This window comes from Bactrocera oleae, chromosome 2, assembly GCF_042242935.1.
Source record: "Bactrocera oleae isolate idBacOlea1 chromosome 2, idBacOlea1, whole genome shotgun sequence".
NCBI classification, from domain to species: domain Eukaryota; kingdom Metazoa; phylum Arthropoda; class Insecta; order Diptera; family Tephritidae; genus Bactrocera; species Bactrocera oleae.
In genome coordinates, this window is record NC_091536.1 from 83,535,462 (window position 1) to 83,547,668 (window position 12,207).

Here is a 12,207-nt window from a genome sequence, read left to right on the forward strand (position 1 = left end):
TAGAGAATACAAATTTATAGGCGCGTGTGTATCTGCTGCATGCAGGTGTTCAGTCTAACCCCTCCACGCCACTCTTCATGCTAGCCTCAAAGCAGAGCATTTAAATATTTTACTCACGCGCAACATACCATAATTTACGGGACCTAAACGCTCACTATTTAAAGTCTGTAATTTTTCTACAACAGTTGTATGTTAAATTTAAAATTAGAATTACTGTTGATTGAGCAAGAGCTCCTGTATTTCACTTTGTCGTTTTATGAGTTACATTTTTTACTTTTATACCGGTGCTAACAAAAGACATATACACAAAAAAGTTAGTGTCCATTTTTGAGCCACCGACGGCCACCGCGTTATAAAAGCCTGAAGGTTTCAGTTCACTAAATTAACCTAAAGGCTTCTTGTGTGTGCTTGTGGTAGTTACTTAACCATTATGTAGTTATATAATACCATTGAAGCAGCAAGGATTAATTTGACATTTGCTAAATTCAGGACAATACTTTATATGCTTAACTACGACTTTATAAAGTATATTATAAATATTGCACAGCGCAGTGACGTGCGAATGCTTCTATAATTAAATTAAGAAATAAATTAACTGAGAATTTGCAATGTACATCAAGTTTATTTTAACTTTTTGATACATACCGAATCTTCAGGGGTCATAAAAGTTATTTAATTGAAGGCATTCCTTTCAAACTTATTGACAAAAATTACAACTTCTAAAGCCAAACTAAGGAATACTAAGCTCGAAAAGATGATTTCCCTAATTTCGCATTGAATATAGCTACGTACATGGTGTATGCATTCAAATAGTGTAACTACGATTGGAAAGTATAGCCCTGCACTTACTTTTACTAAACACATTCCTATGTGCCTATTTCTCCATTCAATTGTAGATTTAATTATTAATTTAACGTATTTTTATGGTTTTTTGAGGTAGCAGCCCACGGCACTCACGCAAAGCGTTGCTGTTTTCTTGCATATTTTAAGGATGATTTTGACATGTTAGCCTAAGGCAGCTGTAAGCTAACAAGAAGCAACTGAGTAAACTTTCTTTTGAGCCAATACAATGAGAACAAACGGAGTAGGTGTTTAGCCTTGGCAATTCTGAATTCCACTAGTTTTCTTCCAGCAGCAACAAGAAGTTAAATGCTTCGTTTGCATCGAAGCTATAATACCCTTCACAAATACAAAGACCCTATATGGCATAGTGATCTGATCTGAGTAATTTTTTTGGAGAATACATTGTTGCCCTAAACAATAACCGTTCAGGTTATAAAAAGTTTGTGACGTACAATTTTTTAATGTTTGCTTTCAATGCTATTTAGCCAGTGGCCTGTGTAAATGTGACGATAAACTTTTTACGTAACTTTCCTAACGAAGGCTAATAATAACATAAAAGCCTAGTTGCACTCTGATTTGAGTGTCAGTAAAAGTCCTAAGGTTCGACACATACTTTTTCAAACTCTCGTTTTATCACATACGAACATTTTGCGGTTGGTGTCAAAAACGGTAATAAAAAAATTTCTGGGTAATTTTTGGTAATTAAGCTCGTGCAGCAAATGTCACATGTTTTTGAGCTGAGAACCTCAGAATATATTTTGTCGTCGTAGAAGTCGTTCGGAATTTCCTTTACAACTGCCTTCCTATTTGCATGCCAATGAACATATCCTTTCCTATGAACTATAGCCAAAACTATTGCACAATATTCAGCAATATACTCGCATATGTACTCATATCAAGCTGCCAAATAAACAACCGAGCTTTGTTTTAACACGAAAACTTTAGTGAAACTTTGCGTATCCAGTGAATGTAAACGCGACTACGTACACTCATCCATTTCATTCACAACTTTTTTATTTACTTTTCTGCACGCTCCACTGACGTCCATTCTACATGCATATATTATGTGCAGATGAATGTTGAGTTCCAGTTTGCGTCTGGGTGTCAGGCAAAACTTTCTCCTTCAGTTTGCGCTTATTTGCTTAACTTCTTGGCTCATAAATATATGTAGGTATGTTTTCCTGCGAAATTGTTTTCGTGTGCATACAAAAATAAAACACAAATAGCGACAGAACCAAAAAACCATAAAATATTTTTCAAGACAATGAATAATTGCTCAAGGCATAACGATATTTTAAAGGGTTGTGCAGTTCATGGGATGCCAAATCATAAACAGCAGTAATGTATGAATATGGAAGCTACTTGTATGACGACGCACTAACTTTTAAAGCAAAATTGGAAATTAAAATTTTATGCAGGTTTCGATAAGATTTTATGCCTAATAGCTCAAGGCGAGAATTTTTCATTCTATATTCAATATTTTCACCTGGAACTTGGAAAAGCTGTTAAACATTAAGCCACCTTATATTTTGCATAAAATTTGGAATGGACGTTATTTTAAATCAGACATTCATAAATGGTTATATTTTTGTGCATTTGCTCATCTTGTAGTTTTATCTGATGCAATGGCCAAGTGGTCCACCCTCGCATTATTGCTGTCATTGGTAAACTTTATACAAATGTACACTTATACAAATATGTATAAATTACAACGACATTTACTAGCAGTATAAGAGTAGCAACAATGTACAACAAAATTTTTCATTTTCTGCATCTTCTTTTAGAGTTGTAAGTAAAAAACAACGGTTAGGCAAACAAAGTTTTAACACCTAATATAGTGGACCATTCAAATTCCTGTTTCGAGCGATGATCGGGTACGAATACTGGTTTGCTTTTTACCATATTCGCAAGTTTTTTTCTAGGCTAGTCGATCTGAGACGAACAGGCAATAAACTCAAGCCCACACCCACGTACGTATGTGTATATGAGCAGAATGACGTAGGGACAACATTTTCCGACGCCCGGCCTGAAGGTATTTTCTTGTAAATTTTTTAGTAGCTTGGTGCCAGCGCATACGTGTCGGCATGAAGATACAAATTGACATAATGCAGTTTTGTAATTATAGCTGAGAGGTCAACGAGCCAACTTCCGTATTTAAATTCTCATAAAATAATCATCCTCTCAGTGACAGTTATTTTTATAAAGCTACTCTTATTGTAATCCGCTCTTAACTGTAGCGCTCTAGAGCGCATAGCAGTTACATATTCTCCTAACTGAGCGAACACGATTTTAACTCTCTCGTGCGCGCTCTTGTGTTATCCACACGTTGCGCTGCGGATAAGAATTGCAGATGAAACCTAACCTAGGCAAAAGGCGTGCGACGACTTCAACTCAAATTCAGTTGTACGCAGCACAAGGCAGAGAAAACAATCGAATGCAGCGCGCGTCCTACCGCACGGCATTCAAAGGCAAACCAACACAAACGCACTCCCACACACATTAGTAAAATTCGCGTTCATATGAAAACGGACGTGGCGAGCTGTGGGTTTCGTGGGTGTTTGACTGCGCACGTGTACGAATATGTACCGGTGTGTGACAGCTACTGTGACGGGCACGCTGGAATACGAAATTTGTGAATTACAAATTAAATAGCAAAAGCGAATATAAAGTACATAAATAAGTAATAAGACAAATAAATAAATAAGTGCTTTGTAAATTGTGTGACGGAAATGCGTTGATAGTAATGACCGCACTTTAAGTAGCAAAATAGAGTGATAAATAAATATTGTGCTCTAAAAACCAACAACCGAAAAAGAAAAAATAATAAATAAATAAAAGTGCTATGCAAAAGCCAAACAAACTCGAGCTAAAAGCCGGTACACATTAACATATCCAAAATCTGCTTGCAACATGTTTGCGAGTATGTGCAGCGCCTACCGTTATAACGTATCACCTTCGCTACGCTACCAACAAAAAATGCTATAACTGCAATTTGGTGAAGCAACTCAACGCGGAACGGCGTAACCGAATCCGAAAGTCGTGCTGTTTTTAGCCGCCGCAAAAACACGCACTCCAGCTGCTCGGCAATTTTACGTGCCCATTGCATGACTGTCTGCTGTGCCGCGTTCAAACGGTATGTGGATTTAGCGTCACTTACGAAACGGTTTGCGAGAAAAAATATAGCAAAACAAGTGCAGTGTGCCGCGCTGGCATGTTGAGGCAGTCACATTGTGACTACTCAAATTTTGTGGCGGGTCGTAAATTCAATTTGACAGTTTTTTCGGTGCGCGGGTCGAAGTAAAACGCAATACGACTTCGTGTGTGTAACGGAAGGCACACACAGGCATTTAAAGTGAACGCTCATATTGGTGTTTGTAAGCTGATACCTTCTTGATGAAACGCGTGGACATGTAGCTGTAGCTATATCAGCTAGAGATTACTCATACGCACCGGTGCTCCGGATTGCCCACGTTCTGCAGGCTGGCTCTCTGTTTTGAAAAACATATAAATGGTAATTTTGTTTCAGCTCAGATTTGTACGCATACACTAAGTATATCATATTTGTGCGCATAAAGAGCACTCAAGCTCATACATATTAATAAGACCTGCGCATGCATGTGTAAATGTTACACAAGGCTAACAGACGAGACGCACGTTCATGCGTGAAGCATGACATAGTAAGCGAACATGTGTGTTTGCACGTGTATGTGTGCGTAAGTACTAGCTGTAATTGTGCTCGTGAATTATGTACTCCAAGTGGTTGTGTGCGTGTCCTTGCGGGCACTTGTACGTGTATTGACGTGCATGAATTTAATAAAAGAAGCAAGAAAGAAAAAAATAATTAATAATAGCCAGTGGGCTTTATGCTACCGGTGAAATAACGGTAGTCAACCGCAAGTCAAATCATTGACCCTACAGCAGCCTTTGGCGCTTTACCACTCAGTTAACCATCATAAATATGTATGGTATGTTTGAAGTGCAGATGTTTATGTTGCGTATACGCAACGCTGCTTGTGCTTGTGTGTGTGTGTGTTCACGACTTGTCTTCAGCACAATAAAAACAAGAAAATAAGAAATAAATATTTATTTAGCTATGAGCAGGTGCCTTCAGCCAAGTATTATAGTTTTATCGATGAGAAATTGGCGTGTCGTTTACGTCCTGTGGCAACCGTTGAAAGGCGTTGAGTGCGTGTTTGCAAGAAAATAAATAGAATTTTTGTCTTATAAATAAAAACCGATGTGTGGGTGAAAGTTTGAAAGGGTGCTTAGTACTGATCTGAGTAATTACTTATATGCGGCGAAAGTTATACATTCAGCAAAATAAGCCGATCGAACCAACTATGAATATTTTATCTGGGTTGTCATAATGAAAGGTCAGTGACTGTGGTGCACAAAACGAATCAAAATTAACTAAAATAAATTCATATTATTTAGTATTGAGTTTGGAAACCACGCGCCATCGATAATCAATATTTTTTTGGGTATTCATAATTCGCTTAATTATCGTGTAGTAAATGTTCTGTGTGTTTATTTTAACTAATTTTAAGAAAATAAAGCTTTACAACATATGTCAGTTATTCTTATCAACAATGAATTTATAATACTATAATCGGTTTTTAAATATTTAACTATGATGAACATATAACGAAATGTAATGGCGAGTTTTTGTATGTTTTGACTATTTAATTTCGGTTCAACCTATCTAAACTTTTGCTTTAAATATGTTTTGGAATTGTTTATTATTTGTAAATGTTAAATATTTAGATTTGAAAAAAAAATTTTTAAATAAATTAATTATAATTCCAATTAAGCTATATGTAATAAAACTACTATTACGGCTTTCCGTTAACTAAAAAATAATTTTGCTAATAACAGTCGTCTCTCGACGGAACGGTTATAAGCCTGAGATTGTTTTTATCATAAAAGTAACATTAGCCACTACTGTCGTGGTGCATGTCATGTCATATTGGAATTGAGAAATTTCCCTAGATAATCTTGCTTTATTAAGCTATCTACTCTAGCAGCTCTAAATAAGCTATTTTCGTAAAATATGATACACAATTTTTTCCGCGTACTTTTGCCATCTCAGCACTATAGATAAAATTTATTGACATGCTTTTCTATATAAATTATGAACATTAATATTAATCTTAATTATAGAATTTCTTTTATATATAATATATCTGTAATGTCATTGGTACTGACGGGTCATTAACAATCACAATACAAGAAAGGTGGGAACATGCTGCACAAACAAAACGGTTTAGCCCTTTGAAATCAAAAAATAACTGACCTTCACTAAGTTCTTTCTGATACAATAATAATTGAACATGTTATTGGATTATGTCGTGTTTGAGTTTTAAGAAAAATTATTGACAAACTTTTATAAAATCAGATTTTTAAAATAAATTTTTTTTTTTAATTCATTAATTTACTAAATATAAACGCTCGGTCGCCAGAAGCGATCCGTTTAGCAATTTTGTAACAGCACGCTTTCGTAAGAATTTTATGTACAAAAAAATTTATATTCTGTACGCGAAAAGCTAATAATTTTCTATAAAATTTTAAAAGAAAGAAATATGCGCTGAACCAACTATTCCATTCTTTTTGTTTTAATCAATAATGTTTCTACTGAAAATTTGTTCCATAAAAAAACGACACGTTTTTGCACCAGCAAAAACAATAAAAATTAAGCACCGACTAAATTACCGAAGCATAAAAATAACATGCAAGAACTTTCTAGGGTCTAATTTTTGTTGTTTTCCTCATTGCACATTAATAATTACCAAATTAAGCGTAAACCATAACCAACGAAACATATGCGATAGCAGGACTTTGGCGCCATAATTGAGGCACATCTACACACATATTTCAACTTATTTTATATGTAGGTATGAAGTCGCCATAATTTGAACTCACACCCACGGATATTTCCAAACACATTAGCGTAATTGGTAAAAGTTCATCAAAGTAAAATTAACGCGAAGAATTTGCGCAATTCAATTTTTGTTGCTGTAACTAAGGCTAATACCGTTAGGTAGGCCAGAATTATGTTAATTATAGAAATAGCGGTGTGGCAAAAAGTTGGAAAGAAAGTTGAAATGTTGCGACCACAAGCTCAATGTGTAACGATAAAAGTGAATAATTTATAGGAAAGGTGAAAAAGTGTTCAGCGTAATCACGCAATATTAAAGAATGCATACATGAAAAATTTCAAACTTATATTAAATAAAAACAGAAAAAATTGTTAACATATCTACCTTGTGGTGAAACATGCAAGTATGTTAAACGTAAAATATATACCTTTACATTTTGAATTTCTTGCAAAAAGCGTATAAACTAGCAAACTAACAGGCTAATAGCAAGTACAGAATGACTTTTAATTATTTTTTTATTAATTATTTTAATTAATAAACATGGTTTCTCTGCATAATCAAATTATAATTCATTTGTTTATTTTGTAGTGCTCCGAGACTGGTATGTTACTAAACGAAATTTAACAATCCACGCGTAACAGTAAATATTATATATGTTCACATATAAATCTCATATTTACGTTTTAATCGCTTTTAAAGGAATTAATTATAAAATTGTGGGAAACCATCAGCTGTTTTCTCTAATGTTAAGTTATAAGTAGTGAGTGTATGGTATTGGTAGTGTGTTACACGATTACAAGTAATTGAAATATGTGTGTGAAATGTATTAACAATTGCAACATTTACAATAAAAAAGGCATATAATATAAAATCTAGTGATGAAATGCAAATAATAAAGTTTATATGAAACGATTAACAGTTTTTTTTTCAAATCTATTACACGTTTGCCATAATTAATCGTAGTATTTACGTTATTTAATATAATGAATACAAAACTAAAATTATGATATTATGATGGAGAAATTTTCTATCATTTTCTACAAAGACTAAATTGAAAAATCAGATCTACTTTGATCTAGGCTGACAAAGACATATAATTAATTAAGCGCCTTCAAAATAACCTCCTGAGTCAATACAGGCATGGCAATGCAAAATCCAAAATATCTTACGCACTGATTATAAGTATCGGCTGAGATGGACTACAGTGCTTTTAGCGAATTTTGGCTTTTCCATTACGGCTCATTTTTGGAGCGCTCATGCGTTTAATATGCAAGTTTAGACGTCATATTCATGAGGTTATGTCTTATTACCAATAATGACGTGATTGATGAATATGGGGCTGCTTGCGTACATGATAAAGTACACTCGCCAAAGAACTTCTGCAAATTTTTTTACTCTTTAGCAGCCATGATTGTATTGAAATAACAAAATTTCAAGCAAACTTATTATTTAATTTTATCTTGGTAAAAACTGGCCAGACAATTCTTTCGCGTGGCAAACAAACAGCTGCGAAACACACACTAATTGACATGCGATGAGAAACAACGTTGTAGAAATCGAGGAAAATATTTTTTTACAATACGGTTTGCGCGCGCAGTTTGTATGGAACAGACCGCGTCAGATTTGAACAGATCCTGTATACTAAATCATATCTTAACTAAGTTGAATGGTGCTACAGTATGAGTTTCGATCGATACTTATGCTAGTATTATATATCTGCACATTAGTTACACTTTATAATGTGTACCACAACTTTACTTACGGCTGCCCATCAAAAATTTTTCATGCGAAAGAATATAGTTTAATAAGTTTTATAATATAAATAGAAAATTGTATATTTAGGATGAACTAATTAATTTATTAAATACCTGTTTTCAGCTGGGCGTTAAATTCAACCCGACATGCTCACTTCGTAAAAATAAAGCCAAAAAAAATTAATATATACTAAAAAGTGAGCATTAACGACAAACGGATTTGAACAGTAGTGAATAGTAAAAAGGTGCTTCAACTAATTAAGACAAAAATTAACTAAAAAATTTTTAATTATCTTAAAGTGCTGTTTATTCACGAAAACACTTAACAAAATAAATATAAGAAATGGAGATGGTGTTAAATGAATAAACAAAGTTCTAAATAAAGTACGTATACAAAATCTTTGGTATACTTTGAGAATGAACAACTATTGTGCGAAACTTAAATAATGGTGTGCTTATGATTTGAAAAATTTTAAACCACTTAAATATATTCCTTCTGAATTTAAATAAAAAAAAAACACAAAACTAAAATGTTCACATAAATAATAAATTAATTAAGCTTAACGAAACATATCAAATATTAGTCTGATTTTCTATTTTATAATTCTTAAAAAAAATTAAAACCTATATACAACAAAAACCATAACTCAAAACTGAGTGTTCTTAGAATTATACTAACTGTACACTCAAAATAAATTTATTAACTCTCTTTAATTAAGTCAAAATATTTCGAAAATAATTACAAAATGAAAGCAAATGATAACAGATTAATGTTGAAATGTTGAAATGTTGAAATCTACGAGCCCGTTCGAGCAAAAATTCCTTATAATTACACCACCACATGCAAAGGCGTGCAATCAAAGGCAAATGACTTAACTGTGAAAATTGCATTTGCCATCAATTCACTTAAACATATTACGCGTTTAATCGAGTTTTGGTGTATTTCAGTGTAATAATCGATTCAATCTGTGTCGAGCACAATTTATCGTCGTATACTCCACTTCCACGCGACAGCGACCGATGCGTGTAAGGCACAGCAACAATAGCAACAGTGAGGGAAATACGTATACACAAATAGCTGCAAAGGAATAGTGGTAGTGTATGTGTGTGTTCATATATACATACGTATGTTTGTGTGTCTCACTCTAGCGTGGCAAGCAAGCAGCTTATGTGTTGAGCTCATCACATAAAAGGCTATGAAAGCTTAAGTCTAACGCTAAGCCGCTATCGTCTCACTTACACGAAATTGGTTTATTAATAACACCACTACAAGCGCGTTAGCTGAAAGCGACAATATCTGCAAGCAATATCAGTAAACTGAACTCACGGGATTATAACGCTTTACTAAAGTAAATAACAGTAACAACAACCAGTGTGCTATAAAATTACGCAAATAAAAATAGAAAAACTAATCAAGAATAGTGCAGCAGTGAATGGCGGAAACCATGGAAGGATTGTGGCTGAATGTGATTTGCAAAAAGTGAGTACAAGTCGAAGCGTTTTAAGTACATGAACTTTTCTGCATTCTTTTTTAAGCTTTTCACAGTAAAGACGCATTTTTATAACAAGCAGAAAAACAGGTTATACATTTCACAAGGCACAATGCAACACGACTAAAGCCTTTTTTACTTATTTTTTGATATTTTATAAAAAAAAAGGTATGTTTACATTTTGTGAATACATGAATGCGATTTTGTGTAGCCGTGTTCGCCGCTTCCTCCTTTTTCGCCGTCGACAACCACATTGAAAGCTCCTTTTCTAGTTTTTCTTATTATGCTGTCGATCAGCAACCGTTGTAAGCAATCTGCCAATGACCTGAGGTTGCATAAACCAAGCAGAGAAAATACGAACTGTTAAAGTTACGGTGTTTAAGATTTGCAATTTAAGGGCTAAAAAGTTATCTACCTCTAAGCAGAATAAATAAATTTTACTTTCGATCACGAATGCTAGTGTGAATTCTGATTGAGGTTTGATTTAATTTCTTACAGCCCGAAAATCTAACAGATATATTACTTCTGTTGCAGACGTCTCGAGATATATACCAAATTTTAAAAATTGGAAAGTCCTTAGCATAAAATACCGATATTCCTGGTTTTTAATTACAAAACTTGCAGAAGGTGATGTAATGATGTCAAATTCGTGCGTTTTTGCAGCCAGGTTTTGAATAAATTTTTTGAAAACACATATTTTTCTATTATTGAGTTAGCGACTTGCCACGAAACAGTAGCATTTGAAATCAAACGCTTCCTAATTTAAAATTTAATTTGCTTCAATCACTATCCTCATTGTGTTCAATGTGCTGAACACTTCCAAGAAGGGTTATATCCACTTGCAAATCCGAAAAAACTTGATTTTTGTGAATTTTTTTTATAAAAATCATTTGATTTAATAAATAAACAAAAAATGTGGATTCACAGAATTTAATACATTTTAATAAGCAGTGATTCATCATCAATCAGGGATTCTCTGATTCCAAGAGTACCTTTGAAAAACAGGTATTTTATGGTAAGAAAAGTTTAAAATTATCTCAAACAAAAAAAAAAGTAATTATTGCAATAGATGGATGCAAATACTTTCGATCAGCAAAAATTTTGATTTTTGTTAAAATGACGGCTTTCCAAAAAACTTCAAATAAAAGTATATCTAAGGAGATCGTGTGAAAATTTTAAGTCGATCAGTCTAGCTAATCAGAGTCCTCTAAAAACAGCGTTTCGAGAAAAAAGCGTTGACGCCAATTAAACTAAGTAAAAAAATCCTTTACATACACTCAATCTCTGAAACGAAATTGATGTACCATCGTATTATATATGCAAAAAAATAATTCAAAGTTCACAATTGAAAAACGATACCCGTATGTGGCTAGTTATATTACTAATAGTATATTGTTACATACATTAAAGAATACTAACCCTTTTATTTAAATATTATTGTATTTAAAATTACTTTGATATTTTATGGTTCTTAGTAAGATTTTTTAAAATGATCTTACAATTCTATGGAGCTAACAAGTGCGGTGACTTTTTCAACCAGACTGTTATAAAATAATGAACTTTGTCTATTTCTGTGATAAAATAACGAACACAGAAACGTGTAAAAATATAAAATTTAAATTTATTGTTTTAAAGAAATGTTCCACAGTGTGCAGTCTACTGTTATCAGCCGAGCAGATTGTATTAGCACTCAGACAGCGGCACTTATAGAATAAAAAAAACGTTACAAGAAGTACAACAACAGCAGCAAAAGTCAGCGGTAGAAAGCCAAACAGCGAATCGGCCATTTGTGTGAGCCAGCCCTTTTAGTATAATCAGACAACAGACAAATAAACGGACAGGCAGATAGACAGCCGGACGTGGAGTAGCCAAACCGTCGCAGGTTCGACTTTCGCAATTTGAAAGGGCGATGACGACGCGAGATATGGCCGGCATTGTTGCAAATGATATCCTGCCACGCCAAACCATTTCCACTTCCCTGCCATTAGCTGGCAAACGCAAAAACAAAAAAATAAACCACAAAAAACAAAAGCGTTTGTGAAATTTGAGCACCGCGCCGTTGTTTCGTAACAAATGTTCGTCTGTTTGTGTTGCGCAGTATCGCTAATCAAATTTGCTGCTTTTAGCCGGCGATGTTTGTTTAACTTTGTTTTGTTTTGTTTCTATGTAAATGTGTATTTTTATGCTTTGCGCTAAAATTATTGCGGTTACTTTCGTGGTCGTTTGATGTTTCACTGCAAATTC

At 33.8% G+C, this 12,207-nt stretch overlaps 1 protein-coding gene across 3 annotated transcripts in view; it reads left to right on the forward strand.

Moving 5' to 3' along the window:
* Nucleotides 1-9,047: 9,047 nt before the first annotated feature.
* The window catches only part of Gfrl (Glial cell line-derived neurotrophic family receptor-like), a 226,618-nt gene continuing 223,458 nt past the window's right edge, over nucleotides 9,048-12,207 (forward strand). The window contains exon 1 of one of the 3 annotated variants that reach the window (XM_070105870.1): nucleotides 9,048-9,953. The gene's annotated coding sequence lies outside the window, so the exon portion shown is untranslated. The remainder of the gene's footprint in view (nucleotides 9,954-12,207) is intronic. The other 2 variants (XM_070105872.1, XM_070105873.1) reach the window with 2 other exon arrangements.